The sequence below is a fragment of the Pezoporus wallicus genome, unplaced genomic scaffold (genome assembly GCF_028554395.1).
Source record: "Pezoporus wallicus isolate ANWC-B61680 ecotype Strahan unplaced genomic scaffold, APGP_CSIRO_Pwel_v1 contig_865, whole genome shotgun sequence".
NCBI classification, from domain to species: Eukaryota; Metazoa; Chordata; class Aves; order Psittaciformes; family Psittacidae; genus Pezoporus; species Pezoporus wallicus.
In genome coordinates, this window is record NW_026636827.1 from 1,442,928 (window position 1) to 1,467,007 (window position 24,080).

The window sequence follows — 24,080 nt, forward strand, 5'->3', positions numbered from 1 at the left end:
CAAATATTCGTACTTATGTTACCATTATTTCTGGAAGCAGATCCTATTCAATGGTAACAACTGAAGCTGCTACCCAAATACATGATGGATTTTAGATAAAACCACATCCTGAAAGAATTACAACAGCTCACCTCAGCTTTACTGAGCCTGTTTTGCTCTTCTTCAATTCTCCAATGCTAAAACCAAGAAGAAATATACCCCTGTTCCTTATCCTGTCATTTGCATGAGATGCACAGGACTCCCTCATCTCTAATCTGCTCCTCAATTCTTTCAGTCCATTAGATTGCTCAGCTCCCAGTAACCATGATCAAGCAGCAGATCTGAGCCTAGTTTGCTCTGAAAGGGTATCCAAATTGAAAAAGACTGAAAAACCTGCTGTATAGCAAGCTCTTTAGAGAGCATCCAGTCACCTTATGCCAGGTACCAGTGCTTACCTGCCCCCTCCTATCACACAGCTAAATTGCCCGATTCGCTGATAATTTAACTCTAAGCAAGGGTGGGTATTCTCAATTATTTTCAGGTATCTGCCACCCTGTCTCTGTACCTGCTCTACCCAGGGCATCTGTACTTCACAGGCTGCTTCCACCTGCTGCATGGCTTTTTTTTTTTTATTTCAGGTTCTGACAGCATGATTTTATGTAAGTACCCTTTACAGATCCTTCTGAATAGCTTCAGAATTTTGTTAAGTTTCCATTTACAGCATTAGAACTAGAAAACTGATTTTCATGAGCTCATGATAAGACTTTGAGGAACAGATTTAGACATCACTTTTTTTGGCATGGATTTACCAAGTCAATCAAATTTTTAGATTCAGAAAACTGTAAGAAAACAATAACTTTAAATACTTCATATACTGTGAGCCTGTGTTGAAGAGCTGTCTTTTATACTTTTTAATATGCCTGGATGTGCAATTAAAAAAAAAAGTAGTAAGAAACCAACTAACAGCAAAACTGAACAATGGAGAACAAATACACAGAGCATCAGAGGCTCTCTGTCAAGACATACCAAAAGACTGCCAGGAACAGCAGGGAAACAGTTTAGCAGTACTGCTCATCTGCCCCTCGCTTAACCTATTAATCAGCATTTGGGTGGGGATGTAGGGATATTTACCAAAACTACAGGGTGAAAGAGAACACAATCTTCAAAGGTGCTATTCTGAAGTGTAGAGGTGTTTGGGGAAGGAAGGATTTTTTTCAGACCCCAGACTGCCACTCAGACCAAGCAGGCCTTGAAGGCCAAGAGCCTTACCCACTTCATGTGGCCCGTGATGGCTACCAGGGCAAAGTGGACCTCACAAGGGCAGACTGAAGGTGAGGAAAAAAAAAATGTACTTACACATTTACCCCTTTGTTCTACATACTGTACTCTGCTTGGGGAGATGTCTAAATACCACTTTGAAGAAAATGTTTATGAATCATTGATTAGCCACTGCCCTCAGCTCTGACAAAAAGGTTTTTCAAGTACCAAGCCCTCGTCACAGCCTATTAGATCAAATGGTTGGGAACAAGATGAAGCTGAAGTTCACAAAACCAGTCTGAGAATGACTGGGCAGAATTAAATGAATGAAGTGCAGAAAGACAGACCTGTTATCTGCAGGACAAAGCAACTCATGCTAGAACCTGCACTTATTTCTCTGCAGGCTATAATGAACAAAGCACCAGAGGTGACAGGACATTATCAGGTAATGCCTCCAAGAGTTTTCAGGCCATACTTGTCTGGACTTGGCTTAACAAACCAGTGTGGCCATTTTGCCAGGCAGATATGTTTGACCAGAATAAACATGCACTGGGAACAGTAAAACAAGTTTTAATGGATAAGGGTAAAAGAAGTTTCTGGTTTTCAAAGGGAAAGAGATGTATTTTTAAAGGATGTCAAGTACCTTTGTTGTTTGGTTGGTTTATCAATGAAATTATATACCCATATTGAATGCAGTGCAGCAGTCAGTGATGATTTTACTCACTGAGATGCTACTTTCATTGTCTAACTTCAAAAAACCCCAACCCCAAACAACGAAACACTTTCCACTAGACCACCTTACCCAAAGCCTCATCCAACCTGTCTTTGAAGACTTCCACAGATGGTGCAGCCACAGCTTCTCTGGACAACCTGTGCAAGTGCCTCAGCACCCTCACAAGGAAGAGCTTCTTTGTAATTTCTAATCCAAACATGATGGGCTTATCACCTGTACTGGTCTCTTTAGGAAGGTATTGGTTTTACCTGCTAATCACTCTGCCAAGTAGACTGGTCCCAGTTAAATTAGGATCTTCACAGAGCTGGGTACCACTTGCAGAGCAGTGGTGGGTTTGAAGGCACACAGATGACAAAAGAAGGGATTTCTCAAAGCACATTTTATTCAGGAATCAACTAAAGTACTCTCCTAGTCAAAAAAAATACTTGTGTTAAGCTTCAAGCCACGTAAGTTGATTATCATTAATTACCTGCACATGAAGCATAAAGAAAGCATGGGCTACCCTCCATAAAGCATTTACACTAAATTTCATCAAAAGCTGCATCAGCTCTCCATTTTCATAACTTTTAAGAGATCTTAAGATTCAAAGCTACTTCATACATCCACAGAACATGAATTCCAGAAAACATTACCTTGCTTCCTTTCCCAAAAATTGAGTACTTGTCCATGTTATTCTAAATAGTTTCAACCTCTTAGAGCTAGACAAGAACACATTCCCAGGTTGTTACATCTTGTGTTGGAATCATCTCAACACCTTCACTGAAAAAATTACTAGCTCATTAAGAAAGTACCACATGCATATGAACACAAAGAGGAGTTTCCTAATCCCCCAAAATAAACCTACAAAACACTTCATAAACCTATTTGAATATTTGTCTGAAGTGTTAACATGATCTTTTGCCAGCCCCCACATCTGAAAGCAGAAGCTCAGGGTAACTATATCCTAACAGTTCTTTCAGAATAATGAAAGTGTAGCAAGTGCACACAACCAGGTGCACATGTTAACCACTGACCATAGGAATAACTTATCTTTGTATTTCAATAAGGTGTTACAGTCAGCAAATTACTGGCAGGAACAGCTAAACAGTCTTCTGCAGGGTATCCAACACACCCCAAAAGTCAAATCCAGCCTGCCAGAACCTAACCCACACATCAGTTCACCAAGCAAGCCAGTGACCCTGTCCTGCTCCCTCAAGAGTGAGAAGGAAAGCACATTATGAACTTGATGATCAGCTCCTGCTGACCCTCTTTTCTTTGACATCCCTCCCTCCAGGAAGGGATACACTCACATGAGTGAGTCTGGCACAGTGCAGACTTCTTCTCATGTCCTGTCCAGAAACTGGGCAACAAAGCAACATTTAATATTAATGTCATTGTTCAGTTCCAAACCATGACAGCAGTCTCCACAAAGAAAGAGGCTGTGGAGCTTGTTGTGACTGAAACATCAAATATCTCTATCCAGCAAACCACACCAAGCATTTAACAGCTAATGCAAAAACTAAGAGTAAATTGCTGTCTAAGAGTGAGTGGTATTAATATCATTTAGTCATCTATAAGGAAAGCCTAAAAAATTACCATACCAAGAAACCTCACGTATGTATTACATATTCCATTTGAATGGTAAGTATCATATATAGTACTACCTATCGTTACTTGTTACTCAAGGAATCAGTTTTGGTTTTTAAATTACAGAGTCAAACAATTGGGAAAAATACTGAATTTTATCACTTCTTGGGTGAGAGAGTATACATTTATGAAGCTAAAGACGGAGAACAAACCATATCAAAATAGTTAAATATAAAGTGAAAGACATTATAAGGCCCAACACAAAGTTACTTTTGCACCTCTAACCGAAGCAACGTTCCAGCTGACTCAAACAGTTCTAGGTAGCACCAACTTATGAAGGCCAAACTGTTTAAGACCCAAGAAAGCCATGTCCCTTTCTCCTTGGCCATGGAAAGATTTGTGTAACAGCCACTCATCACCTGGGTCATGCCTATCCAGTGGCATGAAACTCTTGGGGCCTGAATGCTGATCAAATCCACAGGAGAAAGATTCACTTTCTCACCAAATTTCAGAGACTTAGAATATCCAATCAAAGTGATTTTTGTTTTCCTCCCTGTTTAAGATTTTGTGTAGTAAGCTGATTATACTTACAAAAATTTGTAAGATGTCTACTAGTAAGTACGCAAAAAAATCTAAACTTTGTAAAAGATAGGACTGTTTGTTAATTAACATGATTTGCATGTCTTCACAATTGATCTTTTTGAAAGAGTTGCTGCATATTTCCTATAGCTAATGATTAAACTAAATTTTCTGCTATATGATACACAACAAAAACGACAAACATTTGAAAGGTCTATTAAGTTTAGGCAGTTTTCTAATTTCATATAACCATAGAATGGTTTGGGCTGGAAGGGACCTTATGGATCATTTAGTTCCAACCCTGCTGACAATTTTTCAGTATCATCATTTGCTTCTCTGGAAACATACTCAAAATATACTTACACAATTTAAATACAGTGTTCAGTATTTACTTAATTTAATCCTTATCACTGCAACATTTAACTGCATTACTAACACTTACACAATTGCAGTTATATATATCCACCCCCTAAATTAGAAAACATACAGGTTAAGGATATACTACATTCCGTATTTGTAGTACTTCTAACATATGAACTGTCTCCTTTTTAGGGCAAGCAGAAGGGAACAGCAGTTGGGTTATACACAGGAAAACCCTAACTGAAGAAGTGAGAGATCTATTAACAGTTAAAAGGAAGAATTTGAGGACTTTTTTTTTAGGACATAGTATTAAAAAACGCTTATCTAAGTTTGCTCTTGAACCACACAATAGCAACCAAGTTTGTACCAACCTAAATCAGGTTTGGGGGCTTAAATCATAAGCTCTGGCTCTCCTGTGTGCTTCACACTGAAGATCTCACCCTTGCCAGGCCCGCAGCGCTGCTGGAAGCTATTGCCCTGCCAGGAGAAACACACAAACACTTCAGCAACCACATCACCAGCCAATTCATAACCCTCTCCACAGCTCTCCAGTGAGAAATAACACTAACCCTGGATGGGACTGTGACAGTTGAGGAACTACATATTCATCCCCGTCACCCCTACTCCAGGGACAGTAAGCTCCAGCAGAGATAGAGCAGGCAGCTGGGGTCAGAGACATCTTAAAATAGCTGCAACTAAGACTCAAGAATTTAAAAGCACATCCACAAAGGGGTTCCAGCAGAAGAGCCCCAGCAAAGAAGAGCCAGGCAAAACCCAGCACATGTGAAATGTCCAACTTTTCAGGAGTACGGTGGTGTAGCTATAACTAATAACACTGAAGTCAGCAGTTCAAAATTAGCATGATCATACCTAGTTGTAAAAACTGCCAAGCTGAGTACATGCATTTTTCAGGCTTTGCTCTGAATTTTATTCCTTATCCCAACCCATTGAAAAATATAGTTGAGTTTTACCTCAGCTGAGATAAAACATAGTGCCCAGCAGAGACTGAACTGTAACTGTCTAGTTTACATCTGCCAAGCTTATTAATAATACCCCAGAGCATTAGCCTTGTGTTATTGTTCTGTACTATAGGAAACCCACTGCGCCCCTTATTAGATAGCCTAGACCATCCCCTATGGGAGTCATCTATGCATTTCCCTGAAGAAATGCAGTACTATTTCTTACAGCATATTTCAATTTCATTGACCAGTCTAGTTTTATGGGACCCAAAAAGATGGATACTTCTACCACAGCTCCACTTGGAAAACTATTCTGTTCAAATAACCTACTGATGTTTGGGGCTTTTCCTGGTATACAGCCAAAGTGATCTTTTCCCGTCCTTCGTTTTACTCTATTACTCTTACTCAAAGAAATCATTGGCATGTTAAAGTATATTTAGTGAAGACTTTTTTTTCCCCCTAAATACTTCAGTTACACACAATTCAGAATTCACCAAACTGAAAATGCTAATCTTGGCTTTCAATTTTGCACATGAAACAAGTATCTGTAAAAACCAATGGAAAGCTGACTTCAAATTGTAACAAAAACTATCTTTCTCCAGCAGATTCAGTTAGTTTGGGGTGGTTTGTCTTGGTTTTCCTTTCTTTTTAAATTCCTAAGATTTGTGAAAAGCAATGGACTACACTCTCTGGAGACAGATGCTTTCATTTGCTGCAGAGAAGTTGTAAAGTGCAACAGCAGCTTAATACTCTCCTCATTAACCTCTGCAGATGGTGATCACTTGCAAAGTCCACACTGAAATGGTAAAACTGCTTTCAGCAGCCAAAAGCTCACAAATGTTACCAGGAGGGCTTTTGATAATTCATTTCTTGCAGTGTTACCTATCATGGCAAACAGTGGACACATTTGCGCACAGGGCTGCACCTTTGTGGTGAGTTTGTGAGAGGTACAGTTCATACAGCTCATCATCTTATGCCTTGTACCAGGCCAGTCACAAAGTGTATTAGACTGCGCAAAAAAAAAACAACTGATACTTATGAGCTGGAAAACTGAGAAAAAAAAACCAAAACAAAACAAAAAAAAAAAAAACAGAAACCTACACATAAGCTCCAAACCCCAAAACTCAATTCTTCCAGAGGACTAAACTGCATTCAATGCTAGTTCACCCAAAACAGTCTTGAAACTGAACTCATTTCAGTGGACTGGGTATTAAATTTCATCCTCACCAGCTGATCAGACAACACCCTAGGAAAGACAGGTAGGTCAAGAGGTACAGCTGCACACTCCCTTGCTTTAGTGAATATTAACTAGGAATCTCTGAAAGCATAGCTATAGGAGAACCTGACAAAAGCCATCAAGGCGATCAAAACTTGACTTGCAGTCTCAGCCTGCAGCAAAACAAGTTCACACCCAGAAAGGTAAAAAAAGAAAATCCTAAAAGTTCATAGAATACCTCCATCTGGAAGGGACCCATAAAGAATCACTGAATCCAGCTCCCAACTTCAGTCCAATAGAGGCTGGTTTCTGAAGTTTAAAGACACACAATTTCTCCTATTGTTTCAAAACCACTGAGATTGTTTTGTTTTGGATTTAAAAACAATTCCAAAACAATCTGTTTAAAATACCGTTTTCCACAACAAAAGCAATTCAAAACTCTTAAGAAAGACCAATTGATCAAACTCAGGAGCTGTAAACTTTTATAGATTAGAAAGAGTAAGTCCCAAGACCAAAAGCAGTATTTACATTTCTTTCACGCAAATGTTACTTCTTTGAAATTAGTTTGAGTATTAAAAGATTTCAGTAGCTTTCAACTTTCACAGAAACATGTAATGCTTCACAAGACTACTCAGCAATAACCACTTCTTGCTTCGCAACAGCAAACCCCACTGCTTCTACATTCGCTGAGGTGGCAGAACTCACTGCTCTATTTGCAACCCTGGACTGCAACACAGGATGAGAGGGAAAGGGAACAGGGGATGGTGCAGGTTACTCTGTATCGGGCTCCCCCCTACAGATCTTTCTTGAAAAGGATAACACACATCACCTACTCACCTAACAAAGCTTGTGCAAACTCTCCGAGGATTAAAACTCAAAGGAATAGGAAAAATGCTGTCTTGCAAAAAAGCCCTAGTTACCAAAGCATGAACGTGTAAAATCTTAACTCGCACCTTGTCAAACAGGCTGTTTGCCCACATTCCCCTCACCTCCCAGCACAGTCTCATTGTGCCATCAGTTTGTCCCTCTGCAGGTAATGTTTAATTAAGTTTAAAAACAACAGTAAGGCAAACGGGATGGCACAGGGCTGTCAGAGTGGCCTGGCTAGTCTGGGAAGAGTTAAGCAGATTTTAGCTTGACAAAACCAACAGGGTTGATAAAAAGGTGGTAAATTCTATCACACCAAAATCTCTTCTCATAACCTGCTTCAGCTGCCTTTGAGAAGCTCTTGCTGGCAACATACTCCACAAACCACCACACTGTGAACTACTACTGCACGTAGCCATCTTATTACCAGAAGCTATTCCCAAAAATTGTGCTGCACGGGCTGCAGACCACCGAGGCCATCACCCACTGACATCTATGCTCAAATAACCTAACATTCCTCCTCTCTTTATTGATACCCTAGCACAGTTGGGCTTGCAAAGTCCTCCACTTGCTATGGCAAGCAAATAATATTGTTTCGTCTTCAGTGCTGTCAAATAAGGCAGACCTAAAGCAGATGCAAGTCTGCCGTTTCTTGCCTCGCTTCAGGAGACACAACCGCACTGTGAATCATCCTGATGATCCAGTTCAGCCACAGAATACTGCTTTCACAAAAAAAAAAAAAAAAACAAGTTAAAAATGCAACTTAATATCAGGAAATCAAAAAGTCAGCTAACACCAAGCGATGAGCCCATCTTCACAAGTGACTCTGGAAACCTCTGTGAAAGCTTAGACACTATAATTTATTAGTTACCCAGAATAACATTAGATGGTTCTACTGCCACGTATTTTTTCCTCACCACCACTCAGTGAGCAGAGTCACACAACTGCTGGAGGAGGTGGCACATTTCCAAATAAAACTGGTATTTAAATTATTAAAAAATGATGCCTGGTCTGTGAAACAATATTCAATATTCCAAACTACTGATCACAGAATAAACGTTAATTTTGCTTGATAATCTTATCAATACAACTAATCATAGCAACTAACTATGGGTACAAAGCTTACCACATACAAATTTTAAGCAGGCTACTGCCTACGCAAGGTTTTCTTCCACTTCTACTTGTATTATGATTTCCTCCCACTCCTAACCCCCTCCCAATCCCCTCAAACCCCCTCCCCCCCTTTTTAAATTTTTTTAAGGGAACAGCCATACTTCAGGAAAACATCACTGATAAGCAACACAGGAACTCCCCTAATCAGAAGCCTCTCACAGGATGTAATAGTATTAATTCAACCCTTCCAGATGTATTTACTTCATTTATTTGTTTTCCCCTCAGATCAACCACCTGCCTGGTTTATTTTGTAAATCTTGCAAAAAATGTCTTTATGCAAACTTCTTCAGTGTAAGTTTCAGTTTCTTATAAATCACCCATTGCAACACAAATATTCTTCAGCTGCAATTTTAAATTTTAAAAGTTTGTTTGCTATATGCACAGAAGTAACAAACAAAATGTACCTTGATATATTCTGCAGAGATCAAAAAAACATTGAAGCTGGATTTTATACATTCTATTCCTCTGAAACTACCACACACCAAATGCAGTACCAGACCTACAAGTAAGATCACACCAACTTCAACACTCAATACAGCAACGTATTATATTAACCTACAATTACCCAAAGCAGCAAGGGATTTTAAACAATTTGATTTCTCGTTTAACATTTCCAGAACTGTAGTAGTATGACTCACATCTTTAAACGAGTTCATACAAAGCAGAACTTTCCAAATGCATTAAAAACCACATTTAAAATAGGTATGTATGCAAACTGCTGCAATTAATTTCACGCACACCACAAACACATTAGTTGACATGACTGTATTCTGTCCTCTGTTACAAGAACAGTTAATCGATTTCACAAGTAAATATCAGTGTGACCACTGGTGCATATGCTGCCTATAGAAAGGAGTTAAAGCTTAATATTTTCGTTGTATATTGCTCCCAGAAGCTGAAGCAAACTATATTAAGCACTTGTTATCTAAATTCATTACAAAACAGTTCTGATTTTATCTTCAAGATTTTTGATTACAAACAAGCGACTCTGAAATTAAACTGTTAACAAGTTTCCATATGTTTTAAAATTTATGGAAAAATGCCATCAAAGAGCGCTGTTTTGTTGCTGAGGTAATGTCTACAAATGGAGTAATTCAGAGCCCCATTGTGTTAGATGCCTCCTACAGTAAACAAGTGCATCTTCTAAAGAGCATTAAGAAATTATTAGCTAGCTAATCTGGATCATTAGATTCATACATTAAGCAATCAAAGCAACAAATTACTTATATTTAGATTTTTTTTCTACTTAAACCAGTGGGTTTTTTTCCACTTAATCCCTGTATATTGAAAACGGTTGTCCTTCACAGGCTACAGGCCATGCTGATGGAGAAAACAGACCCATCAATTAGAAACTGAATATGAATAAAGAAAGCCAGGAAAATAAAAACTTTTTGGACAAGTAGTTTTCCAAAGAAGTCATCAGCAGGGAACAGAGAACTAGAAAGTATGACACCAGAGGAGAAAGTTATACCAGCTATTCCTCAGGCCAGAATGAGTTCGGCACCTACACGCAATTTCAGTTTTTCAGGAAGCAACAACTGATGCAACTAACCCCAAACCCTTCTAAAGACACACAAGCCTAATTAATTTTCAAAGCATTTAATACACAAGTAAACAAGTCATTTGAAACAAATCAAGTGCAAGTCATCACTGCCCCCGATTCCTTTCTTCTGCATCCATAACCTTACTTATGAATTGTTTTTGCAAGTGACTTGACCAACTGGTAAGTGAGCTCTTGGGAGGGGATAAACATTAACATTGCCTCCCAAGTTTCACCCAGTGATCTCCACTGCACAACAGAGGCAGGTATAATAATAAGAGGCTCCCACCCCATGAACTTTGGAAGTTTCCCAACTGCTGGAGACATTTATTCCATAAGCAGCAACACTGCCTACGCCAAGAGCTTCTCCCTGGCACTCAATTACTTTTTCTTTCTATAAAGCAGCCAGTTAAATTGCACATCAAATGATAATTCACCCTTGAACTGCTTAAGAAGTCAAGTCACAATATAGTGCAAAGAGCAAATGTCACATAGATGAAGGCAGGCAGAACTGACAGACTGTTCACTACTCGATTGACAAAGTACCACTAATTAAAGGCTCAACAGCTGTCTATTCTAAAACAATCCTACAGCAAGAGTACAATCAAACTACAGCTTCAAATAATGCATATCAACTGAGCTGAGATCTGAACTTAAAAAAAAGAAAGTCTCAAAAACAAAAAAAAGAACACCACACCACCAAAACCCTCACAGACACACAAGCAGCAAATTACCATCTTAAAAATGCTCCCAAATTCACCAGCTTCATTCCATATATTCAGCAATGAAATCAAGGGAGAGCACACTTAGACACTTCTAATACTAAAAAAAAATAAAAATAAAATGGTTACAAGTACCTGCAGCAGCCTCTTTTATAGAGGTGAGAACACTAACCCTTTTCTCCTTTTACCTAGCATTCCACACTACATAAAAAAAAAAAAAGAAAAAGTCCACTTTGAAATCATTTAGTCCATCTTTAATCCTTGAATAATCAGCATGGGAAAGAAAGCAGCTTTTTTTCATGAAAAAAACTGTCAAATGCCTGAAATAACATATTACATTTGTTTTATGTCACCTATTTTGGATGATTTCCACAGAAAGAAAAAGACAAGTAACCAATGAAAAGTGGCAAGTGTGATACTTTTCACAAAAAAATCAAATGATAAATGCCATATGGGAGATACAAGGCAGCATCAAGGATAAGTAATCTAATTCCAGGAATTTGTACATGAGAGGTCTCTAGATTATTCCATGCCAACAAGTTTCTGACTCAGCTGCAAGAATATCTCACTTTCCACTACATTTCCTAAATGCTATATGCAAACAACATTGACAGCTAACATGCCTGCTTGCAAAGCAATTCCCTGTAAAGAACAAAAAAAAACCAAAACACACAAAAAAAAAAACACCACCAAAAAAACACAACCCTTTACAGCTGATACAGAATCATTTTAAACCAGGTTAACACACCCACATCAGGAAGCTATTAAACTCAGGTAAACTGGAACCAGGAGACTTGAGAGTTTTTCTTGTTTAATCTCAACTCCAACACTGAACTTCTGCTAAAGTTTAGCCCCACCAAAGTTGAATAGCTAAAACATTTCAAACACACAAAACAACACACACTCTATAACATAGTATACACACTGCTTTAAGAAAGCCACTGAACTAGGCTGACCATCTTCTCTCAGTAACAACTATGGCATCTGCATTGCACTATGTAAGTACCTCCACCCCTCACACAGTTGCAACAATCTCTTGTAAGTAACAAAGCACAAACTGAAGGAGAGACTTCCTACTGTCCATTTGAAGGGACAGTACCAGTGGGAGCCCTTTTGATTTGGGTGGAACAAGAAGTAATTGAAAAAAAAAGGTGTCATAAGGACAAACTGGAAAGTTTCTCAAGAAATCAAAGCAAGGAAGAAGCCTCTTGTGAATATGCACGCATTTTACAGAGAGGAAAAGGAATCATGAGCTAAGGTATGAAAGTCTCTTGGAAGGCAAATCTCTGGCATGATGGTGCAGCTACTAGACAACCACTGAGGCAAAGTCCTTCCATTTTATCCTAAAAATGCAAGGTTTAGGACATATACAACAAAACACAGAGCCCATGCGGCTAACAAAATGCTCTTCCTCCTCAGTCCAGTGACCTCTGCAGTTAGGAGAGGGCCCCTTCAGCTTCACGATACTAGTAGACTTCTGAAGCTATGCAATTCACATAAGTTAATATAACATCAGTAAAACAACAGTTGGCCGTGTGACAGTCAATACAACAGAGATGGTTAAGGAAGAGCTAACTGTCAACAAAGTGCTCTGACATTCACAGTGAAGGAAGGCCTAAATAAGGTGGGAAGGGAGCACCGCTGACACTTTTCAACATCTTCATGGTCCAATCCAGGGTGCAGTATTTTGAAGACCACATTATTTTATCATTACAAGATTAGGTTACTGCTTTTTATGGGTGTAATAATCTCATTGACATGTCCTTACTCTTAACCATGTTTTGCTAAATACACAGGAAGCAGAAAGGGCAGCATGTTGTAGACTTCTTTTTACAAAGAGACAGAAATACCTACAAGGAGTCTGTGAGCCTGCCACAAAAACTGTGAGAGAAAATACCACAAATATCCACTTGCTCTCAACAGAAAGAAAAACAATTAAAAAACCAAACTAACCAACCAAACTGGGTTAGTGTAGTTTTGGCAAGAGTATCCTGGTTTCATTATATCATGACAAACACACACAGAAGCCTACTTCTGAGCATACCCCAGAAGCAGGTGACATTCAATATTTCTATTTACAATCATTTCTACAAGAGCATAAGATATAAAGAGAACATAGGTAGAATTGTGAAAAGACTCTATGAAAGAGCGTGAAAACAACAAATGCAGACAAAAAAAAAAAACAAACAAGGAAAGGTAAATAAAAAGGTAAGTCAATGAGATCCACATGCAAGTTGTAACTACACTACCTATTGCTGTCCTCAGCTATTTATTTTCCATTTTAACTTCTACTGTTCATATCAACTGGTTTCCTTATCTTTCCTGTATATTTGTGTTTGGTACTTTTAAAGGCCCCAAAATTAGCAGATAAAAATAGCATAGAGAAAAAAAAAAAGGGGAGGGGGGAAGGAAGTTTTCTAATATGTTATTTCAACTGAAAATCCAAAAACAGTAAACTGTACGTACTGACAACTAAAACTGGTGAACAGGCCAAGAAAAAAATTATGTGTTTTCAAATGTATTTTATATTTGTCTATGGCGTATTGAAGTTTTTAATAGCAACAAGTAGCTTACAACACCTATGCAAGTTCAGAATGTAATGCTTTATTTTTGCTGACAGTTTAAGAGCAGACTGTAAAGCACTGAAGTTAAAAGTTTGGCAGAAAGCTGTTTCAAGGCAATATAACACCAAGGATATTTCTGGATATTTAAAATCTCAGGTTTCCTGAAGAGAGTTAAAAGTAGTTTCTGGTGATGTACCAAAGTCTGCCATGTTTGCAGCTTTAAACATAAAAGGCGTATTGTTTAGAAATTATTTTCCCTTTCCTGAGCAAGCATCCACTTACAGAGTGGGGAGAAATACTGTGCAGTAGACACACACTGGAAATCCCTCACAAATTTATGTTTGTGCTAGTCACACATCCCAGAAGGCCCAGATAAGGAAGCCAGGTAAAACACTTTCAGAAGTGACAGTGACTGCTAAGCGTCTCTCTAAAATGGGCTTTTTACTTCCATAAATAATAAAGTTTATGCTTAAAAAAAAACTGAAAAAAAAAATAAAAGAAAACCACCAACAAAAAAGCCCCACAACCCTGAAAAAGGGAACAAAACCTTTTTTTCTTTTTTCTTTCTTTTTAGCAGTTAAACAAATGCCTTGGCCATCATACAAATGGCTCAGCTTCAGCACCACTGTGGTACAAATTCCTCTAACCATATGGGAAATCTATCAAAATAATGCATTCTGCAGAACTGATAAGAATAAGGAATGACCCAGCTTGACTCTCACAGATTGTTCTCCCCGGCAGGAGGTTAGAAACAATCCTTTTTGTTCAAACACTATTTTTATAACTCTCAACACCATTTTACAAAACAAGCTAAGAATACCTTCACAAAGCAAAGCTACATTTTAAAATTAGCTGATTTTAGTATACTGCAATTAAAAAACGATCGTGAACTCATCAAAAGATCACGTTGTTTCTTTGTTATGCCTTTTTCCATTCTCTATGCTCCTTATCAACTACTTGTGCTCTCAAAAAGCCTTATGATGCAAATTTCACCATACTGCTGTGAATTTGGGTAGATGACATCATCAGGTGAAAACCACTATTAGTCAATGCCGTTTCCTAACCACGCATAAAATGGTGCAGACAGCACAGATGAATCAAACACGAGCTCTTAAAACATTATTCACTTGCTGCTACAGCGTTCCCAAAAGTTTGCCGCGGCCCGAAGAAGGGAGCCAAACCCCCTATTTTATGTTTCCCCCCGGATGTGAACTTTCCCACCACAAACTGCAGCTTAGGATAACACCAAGAGTGTAAGCAGAAAATAAGATGTTAACAGCCAGTTTCGCATGACGGCCTCCTGCACCGTGCAGCCGAAAGCACTCATGCCAGGGCCTGCAACAGCCCATTATGAAGCGCGTCCTGCCCAAGGTATGGATTACATACGTGGAAGCAACACCAGTCCCCAGCCTCCTCCGTCCGTGCGGCCCGGGCCGAGGCGGCTTCGCCACCGCGAAGGCGAGGCGCTGAGGGGGAGCGGGAGCGGTACCCCCAGCCCCTCAGGAATACCCCTGGTCCCCGTCACGGGAAGGGCCCTGTAAGGTCGCTGCCCCGGGCAGGGAGACCCGGGCCCGCCCCGCCGGCACGGCGATGGACAAGGGAGAGCTCAACAAAGGCCTGCCCCCACACGCGCCCCGCCACCCAGCAGTGCTCCCCTCCCGTTTCTCCCCACCCCCTCGGCCCGGGCTGGTACGTACCGGAGCGCGGCGCTGGCTGGGAGGCGCGGCGGGTCTCATACTGCCGGGACGGGGGGAAAGGTGTGACTGTCACCGGTGCCCTGCGGGACGCGGATGCGGCGAGGCCGGGCGGTGGCGGAGCCGCATCGCTGCCCGCGACAAGACCCGCTGCCGCCCCTCCCCCTCGCTCGGTACCTCGCGGCTCCTGTACGGCCCCGCTGCCGCCACCGCTCCTCCTGCTACCGCCGCCGCCGCCGCACTTCCGGGCAGGGAGGGGTCACGCTGCCGCACGCCGTGCCGCTTCCATCCGGGACTTTCCGCGCGGTCCCGCCCTCTCCCTCGCGGCGCCCGAGGAGGGAGGGTGGGGGGGGCTGGCGGGTGGCTGATGGGGGTGCGGTTGTTGAGGTTATAGTTGAGGTGCTCTCCGGCGCCTTTGTTGCTGTTTGGGTACCGAGATGGGGAGGGCGTGTGGTGTCCGGGCTCCGGGTGAGGAAGGGTGGCGCTGGGGGTGGGGTAGCTAAGGGGTTTGTAGTGTGAGCTTTCGGTGGCTGTCCTGGAGCGAGTGCCCGGGGATCACCCCCACTGACCAGCTGACTCACGCTGCGGGGCGGAGATGGGGCTTCTGAGGACGTCTTTCTTATTTGTCCGTTTCAGTTGAAGTTGACCTGAAAGTGCCATTCGTGAGGGCCATCCTTCTACCAAGTATCAGGACCTGACGAGAACCAACACTGTAACTGCGCCCCCGCTTACAGTGCCGATGTTGAGTTCTCAGCATCTTACCTGGTGCACAGATCTGCTTTGCGCTCCTTGCTGGCATAGGCGTGGGCTTCGAGCCCTTCACTCTACAGCTCCCTGACTGGGGCGCTTGTGTTCTTCCTACATGTGTTCACTACCCACCAGTTTCGAGAGCTGTCGGTCAGATCTGTTTCTTTCAGCCCAGGTGGGATGAATTTCCCTAAATCATTGACGTATCTTCCTAGTTGCTTCTGAAAATAAATGATGTTATAATTGTAAGTTCCATATACAGTACTGCAGACTTCTTTGTGGAGCGTTGGAAATAAGCAGTATGTTTTGTTTTTCTAATGGCCAGGGCGCTAGGGAAAATACCATCTATAAAGACAATTAAGACTCAGTGACACCCTAATTGCATCCCTTGGGAATGAGCGCTAAGAATACATATACACAGCATTGTGCTGCGTAAAGATACCCAAGCTACCAAGGTCTCAAAATCAATACAGCTGCATTAGTGAGGCACAGAGCCCTGGATAATTCATCCTGCAAAGGAAAAATGCACTGACAGGGCCATACTGCTTTTGATATTACTAGTTCAGTGAGAACTATTTCAGGAACCTGCCCAACACGGAGCTGTATTTTCAAGTGGCTCAGCATTTTTTTGTTTGGAGTCTTTTTTTAAGCCAGTTCTTGTAGGAAATATCATTACAGACACAACCAGGGCTTACTTCCTACAGCTGAACAGGATACTCGGGGCGGGACCAGGCTGTTACCTTTTGTATGGCCCTTTACTTGGAAGAAATCACAGTATATCTTTGTTGGTTGTATGAGACACATGTAGAGCACAGACTAACAGGATTCTTGGTATTGTAAGCTGAATAGTTCGGTGCTTGGAGACAACTGTTGCAAATGTGAAGAATATCCACTCTTTTATGAGATAGAATTCAGTCTCTGCTACTGGAAATCAGGGATGTACTCCTAGTTGTAACTGAAGAGTCTGTAATGGGAATCTTATGATTTAGAGCAATTTACCACACCAGAAATGCAGTGAGCCAAGTGAACCTTCGTATATGGTAACTAACCGCCATGTCCCTTAAATCCCCCTCTAGAAAAAGTCTGCAAAGATGGATCATTAACAGGAACTGTGAAAAACACAAGCATATTTGTCAGCAGACAGAAGGTGAGATTACAGCTCATGCATCCCTTGGGCTGAAAAGTTCGTTTGCTCACTCTCATATATATATATTATTCTTGTGTGTGTGGGCAAATGCCACAGAAGGGTATGTAGATGGTTGCCAAGCAAAGCAGCTACCACTTTCCAGATCTGGAGTTTCCAGTCAGTTTTAACAGAAGTTTATTTTCCTGTACTTTTCATCCACTACTCAGTCCTATTTCCTGCTATCTCCCCTTGGGTGCTCATTTTCAGACCCTGAGCTTGTTTCTCACCTCAGTGCTAAATTAAAGTGCACTGTATAGTACAGCCTCTTGTGTCACATTAGGATTATATATTGTCACATCAGGATGCATTGGTATTAATTGTATTATGGCAGCGTTTGGTGTGTCAACTGAGGTAAGTGGCCCTTTATGCCAGGCATTTTACGAAACATACGAGACAAACACAAAGTCTGTAATCTAATTAGGCAGGACAGAAAGTATTAGAGAAAAACAAGATAAGGTGAAAAGATTAAGCACACCTACAGAACAAAGATTTGTCAGACACCAGAGGAGGATCAAACTTTCCTGGGTTCAGAGTGAAAGCTCTAGACTGTATTTTCTCAGACTAGATAGGAGGTTGCACAAGAATATGCTCTTATAATATACAGTACTTTCTGGCAGAAACTTGGGAGTATTTATACTTTTCAGAGTTTTTAGGGAGAAAGTGCTATGTTACTTTATTGTCTAAAAAGAGATTAAAGATAAAAGAAGAAAAAACACTGTTGTAGAAATTCTTTCCTCCCAGATTCCACTGGGACAGAGCAATGTTTGCACTGTACTGTGGTGGTGCCATCCTGCATTGGGAAACCCTCATATTTAGAACAGAATAAAAGAGAATAGGGTAGAATAAATATTTCAGTTGGAAAGAACCTCAGTGATCATCCAGTCCAACTGATGATATCCCTTGGCTACAGTCATATAATCATAGAATAGTTAGGGTTGGAAAGGACCTTAAGATCATGTAGTTCCAACCCCCCCTGCCATGGGCAGGGACACCTCACACTAAACCATGCTAATCTCACACTAAACCATGCCACCCAAGGGTCTGTCCAACCTGGCCTTGAACACTGCCAGGGATGGAGCATTCACAACTTCCCTGGGCAACCCATTCCAGTGCCTCACCACCCTAACAGGAAAGAATTTCCTCCTTAAATCCAATCTAAACTTCCCCTGTTTAAGTTTTAACCCGTTACCCCTTGTCCTGTCACTACAGTCCCTAATGAAGAGTCCATCCCCAGCATCCCTATAGGCCTGCTTCAGATACTGGAAGGCTGCTATGTCAATCTGGATATCTTCTCAAGGGCTGACTTTCCATAATTCTTCTGGGTTTCTTTATAGAATAATTTTTCTTACATGTGCTGCTAGAAAGAATAAGGAACTATGTTAACATACAGTTATAAAAGGATTAGTATTTGGAGATTTTAAGTGCTCTAGTCTAGGTAAGCAACACAATCTTTGTCCTATCAGCATGATCAAGTTTCAGGCTGTTGGGAATTTTACCTTAGATAAACTTTTTGAAATGCAACTTCTGTCTGCTGTGTATTAGATACCAGATTTGCTGTGCTTCTGTTTGAAAGAGAGAATTTATTCTGGGTTATTGACCAGGTTTCCTCACCCTTGTTTTGTGATATAAGGTGAACTGCCTGAATTCAGTTGCTATGTATGATGGTGTTAACCCTCAGAGCATGTAAAATAGACTTCTTTTAAGTATTTGGTATATGAGCAGTCCCACAGATTTAGGGAAAGTAGTTGCATATATAAACATGCGTTTAAATGATTTTCAGGATAAAGTTACAAGTGGAAGTCATTTTCTGCCCAATAGGTAGCCACATTTCAATGGTGAAATTATATATCCTAATTACAGATTCCTTATAAACCTCATTGAGATCTTTTTGGTGAAAGAAAGCATTATACACACATGCATATGTGTGTAAGCACATGGCTGCAATGTTTTAGAATCATAGAATTGTTAGGGTTGGAAAGGACCTTAAGATTATCTAGTTCCAACCCCCCCTGCCATTGGCAGGGACACCTTACGCTAAATCATATCACCCAAGGCCTCGTCCAACCTGGTCTTGAACACTGCCAGGGATGGAGCATTCACAACCTCCCTGGGCAACCTATTCCAGTGCCTCACCACCCTAACAGGAAAGAATTTCCTTCTTATATCCAATGTTCACAAACATTTATATCATTAAAATAAGCTTTTTGAAAGAAACTCAAGACAAGAATATTAATCTCATCTATTTTTTTAATCAAGTTAATTATTTTTATTTACTTGTGCTAGCAAAATCAATGGTAAACCTCCCAAGACTCTGCTAGTGTCACATGCTTTCTGTTTTCCTTTCCTGTCTGTTGTCTAAACGAGAGCACTTTCTGGAGGAATCATGATAAATCCGTAATATCTTATTTTATTCTACCCTATTTACTTTTAAAAGAGCAAGTAGACAGCATTGCAAATGTATTGCCAAGATGTATGGGTGATTTTGCATTAAATAAATGCAAACCATGATCTAGCTGATAAATATCACAATTTTATGGAGAGTTTTAAAAGAATATAAAATTTCAGCAGGGAAGTATTTAGTCTTTTCATAATATAGTGGCTTTGGAATTTGACTTTCTTTGAGGAATTTAAAATTCTAGAGTGTTAAGGCATTACCCAATTTAGATTGATTTTTCAATCTTAACTTCTTTTTATATTTTCCTTCTAGATTTTCTTCCTGAATAGGAAAATAATAAAACCTGCTAAACTGCAACAAACAACTAATTTCTTACAAGTTAGTGCTATGACTCTGAATTTGTTCAATAATGTTTCAACAGAATGTATATTCACTTGAAAAGGTCCATGTTTTGAAACCATCACCCTTCACTGTAAAATATATTCTATTTTTGGCAGAAAGGTTTTAACAAAGATGCAATTTCTTCTGAGGGAGGAGGGTGATGTATGAGTAAGCAGTGTTCCAGTGGCCATAGCAAAGAGCCTGCCAGTGTTGGGTGAGTCAGATTCAGGTCTCGATCTCCCAACTTTCACATCACAGATAAAACCTTAACCACTGAGCTACTGGCTGATACACAATTAGAATCTTTCCTGTTCTTCTGTTTTTATACTTTGCATAAAATTTTAGCAGAGACTTGAACTTGGGACTTCCAATCTTTGCCTTAGCTCAGCAGCTGTTCTGTGTGAGCTTCTCTTTCTTCTTTCATTCAAAATAAATACTTAAAACATTTTCATGAGAAACTTTCACAAGGCAGCAAACATTTCCCACACAATTTTAGCTTTTGAAGACTTTTTAGTTCAAGGGACACATATATTAATAGCATTTTAAACTAATAGAATAGAATTTGCTTTCTATTGTCATATTCCTTTCCCTCAGTTTCTCTTTTTGTGTTTGCTGTATTTACTGTTATGTTTTAAAATAGATAGTAATAGCTTCAAAGCAGGCATCATGTCTTCCTATGAATATTTCTTTAATGCATAGTGGCAGAAAACTCACTGGAGATTGGTTGCAGCATTATATGGCATTATTTTTTTTGCAGAATGGCAGGCTGCAAATTGCTTACGATCTTTGTTTAGTTCCTCCTCAGTGTTCTTTAACACATTAGCACCATTTTCTTGTCCAAAAATATTTCCAGATTCCTTTCTGTCATCCACCCCTACAAATCTTCCTTTTTTTCCTTATTTTTCCTTCATGCGCTTTCAAGTTGTTGAATTCATATTTGCTAGAACTCCACAACTATGACTGTGTGCCTGTGCCGTGTGCCCCAGGTTCTTTCTACTCCACTGCCATTGCAGTGTCACTGAAGATCACAAATAAGGTAGCAAACCAGTGATATTATTTGAGATATGTTTTTATATGTTTTATATATATTTATATTTAAATATCTTTTAATATATTATATATATATGCTCGATAAGACACATAACTGACAGCTACTATGGCTTCCAAGTTCATGTTCCCTGATGCAATCATGACATGTTTACAGTTCTGTCAAATTAAAGAACCCTTTCCCCCTGACACACGTATACAGTGAGACTTTTTTTCATAATGAAAACTGATAGGCAGTCTAAATAGAGGAATCAGTACTGCTGGCTGTGTATACAATTAAAAACAAGAACTTAAACAGCCATTGGGCTTTATTCAGATCTATTTAGAAATACAGTTTCTCAGACCATAACTTGGAAGCTAAACACATTCCTGGATATGGTAAAATTTTTATAAGTGGGAAAGGTGATTCTTTTGGGGGTAAATTTAATAGATTCTTTTTGGATCTTGCTAAAGCACGAGAAAGCCTCGTTTAAGTTCTTTGCAAATCAACATTCCTCTCATTTCCCACAGAACAATAAAAATCAAACCGTATTTTCAAGTGTAATGCCAAACCTTTCTTCCTCTACTACCTTCTACTCTTCAAAAAGCAATCAAACACGAAGTCACATACCCTTCTACAGATTTTTTTGTTAGAGAGAGTCTGGAAACTTCTTTTTGCGCCAGAATGCAATAATAAATAGCAAATTTTGGTTTGTGGCTTGTACTCATAAATTTGATAATAAAGCCAAATGCATACACTTTTCCTCATTTCAATACCAAGTAACTGCAAAAATGCTTTTAGAAGTCACTTTCATAAAGGGAAGAACAAGCATGAGTTCTGAATATTACGTGGGCCCCAAACATCATCACTTACAAATTCAAATAAAACCAGCATCTGAACATGATTCAGTTGGCTCAGAGAGAATACAAATAGATTCACAGAAGAATCAGTAGATTCCTCGCTGAATGAAGTTCAAGTTGCTAAGGCATACCTCAGTTCAAAATGTAAGGAAAACAAATTGAACTTCATTACCCTTTTTGTTTTTGAGATTCTGTGGTTTTGCCTTTGGAAATCACTTCCTGCTTCCCAGCTGATAAACAAAATCCTTAATTATACTATTCAAAAGTACTTTTCAACATCAATATTCTCCAAATTCTCTTGATTTTCATGACAGGACCTGGCTCAGTTGTCTCTATGCAGAGTAAAATCCCAGTAATCCTTCTAATTTAGTGTTTTGTAGGACTTAGCTCTTCTGTCATGCTTTGCAAACCTAACATATTTAGCATGGAGTGCTAAGTATCTAACTTTTATTAATGATTAAAGTAAACCAGCACTCAGTCCTTTCAGTAATGACTATTTTTACACCTGCCAAGTATACAGGACAAGTGACTGGATATTTACGGATTTTTATGCAATTTTATAATTTGCTCATGGACTTATGAGGTACACATGCAATTGCCTATTTTGATCCATTCTGCATATTTCAGGGGAAAAAAAAAAAAAAGGTATTATTCTGTTTTCCCCACTATTGTGCAAATTTTTGTACATATGAAAAACAATGGATTTAGGAGAAACCTTAAACTGAAAGCTCAGTGCTTTCATGTTTTATACATAAGTTGACCTCCATTCATAAGGTTAATTAACCTAATGAAAAATGCTTTTTTTGTGTTTGAAACAGCATTTTTGTTTAACCACAAACTACTTCCCTCTTCCCCTGCTTTTTTCTGAGAAATGCAAGCATTCTACTGGCTGCTTTTTATAATTTTTTAGTTTCACCATCCCCCCAGAATTATAATTTACACAATTTTATTCATCACTGTTGCCTATACTTGATCTGGTCTTTATAAAGTTTAAGTAGTTAAAATTTAAAGGTGCAGCTATCCTTCAAATAAAGTTAATTTAAAAGGGTGCTAGACCATATACTCTATATAATCAGCAATTCTTATATATATAATAATATGTAATAGTAATAAGAATAACATAACCTGTGCAATGAGTTTCGATTGGAAACTCTTCTAAGCAGAATGGTTCCTGTGTTTTGCTGAAAAGATGTGGGCTCACTGAATTTCATCTCTAAGAAATATTGAACAGTTGTATAGTAAGTAATTCACTGTTTGTTATGAATAGAAGTAAAGATAGATACCAAGCTTGAATAGAAGGATAGATGCTGTGCTGAAAACACAGAACAGCTCCATGATGATTTCTAATGGAGTTATACTTAATATAGGAAATTTTGATGTAGCTAACTTTTTCACTTTAATACAATTATAGGGGTTTCTTGCCTATTTCTGTTTATTTTGGCATCTATTTGGGTTGAACACCTTTTTACATATCACTGTGTGCTTTAAATAGTGTAGTCCTCATTAGCACAGATTTTGCACTGTTGATGTTTTCATATAGTTAATTCTTCTTTCTAGCAAGCAATTTTTTGTCTGAAGACAAATTATGATTCGTAAGCGGAAGAGCTTCCTTTTGCTCTGGGATTCAACAGGCCAGCATGGAAGTATTCTATTCCTAGAGAAAAACTACTCATGAATAATGTAGTATGACTACAGCATACCCGTCAGTGGTGGAGATCTTTCGTCTGTGTAGATAGCTTAAAATTGGTGGTCAGGAAAAGGTAGTTTAAGTCAGATAATGGTCTTCTGAGTCAGATTTTCTCTGGCATAGAAATATATAGTGCTAAAACATTAGAATTATTTTGCAATACTGTAATTGGATGCAAACTTCGTCTGAGATTTTAGCTTTCAACTCCTTTACCAAATTTACATAACACAAATGTTAATTCGTGAAGAAAATTATACAGTAAACTCTCACACATTACGGTTAGACAAAGTCAAAAATCCCACTTTTATCAAAAGGTGGCTTTTTTCTTTTTCTTTAGCAGTCTGTTGACACCATTGATTTGGAAAGATGTGAAATTCTCAGTAATTATACATCATGATATGGTCTATTTGCTTGCAGATTTCATTCTGTATCTGTTAATTAAAATAGAATTTTCAATAGTTTTCCCATACATATATTAAAAGTCCACTTTTCTTGCAACTCAGAGTTGAGCTCTTTAATTTCTTTTGACTTTTTCTTGTTTCATACTTTGACCACTTTACATTAAATACTTGAAGTTTAGTATCTGAT

At 39.3% G+C, this 24,080-nt stretch overlaps 1 protein-coding gene and 1 long non-coding RNA gene across 5 annotated transcripts in view; one reads left to right on the forward strand and one right to left on the reverse strand.

Moving 5' to 3' along the window:
* The window catches only part of SPOPL (speckle type BTB/POZ protein like), a 39,060-nt gene extending 23,567 nt beyond the window's left edge, over positions 1-15,493 (reverse strand). For 2 of the 4 annotated variants that reach the window (XR_008971282.1, XM_057401816.1), the window contains exon 1: positions 15,213-15,493. The gene's annotated coding sequence lies outside the window, so the exon portion shown is untranslated. Of the gene's footprint in view, positions 1-14,901; positions 15,025-15,212 lie in introns of those variants that run through there. The other 2 variants (XM_057401814.1, XM_057401815.1) reach the window with 2 other exon arrangements.
* Positions 15,494-15,942: 449 nt separating this feature from the next.
* On the forward strand, positions 15,943-20,300 carry LOC130595254 (uncharacterized). Its single transcript, XR_008971283.1, has 4 exons — positions 15,943-16,201; positions 17,033-17,103; positions 18,477-18,577; positions 19,850-20,300. It is a non-coding gene; the product is annotated as an uncharacterized LOC130595254 (long non-coding RNA).
* The last annotated feature ends 3,780 nt before the right edge of the window (positions 20,301-24,080 follow it).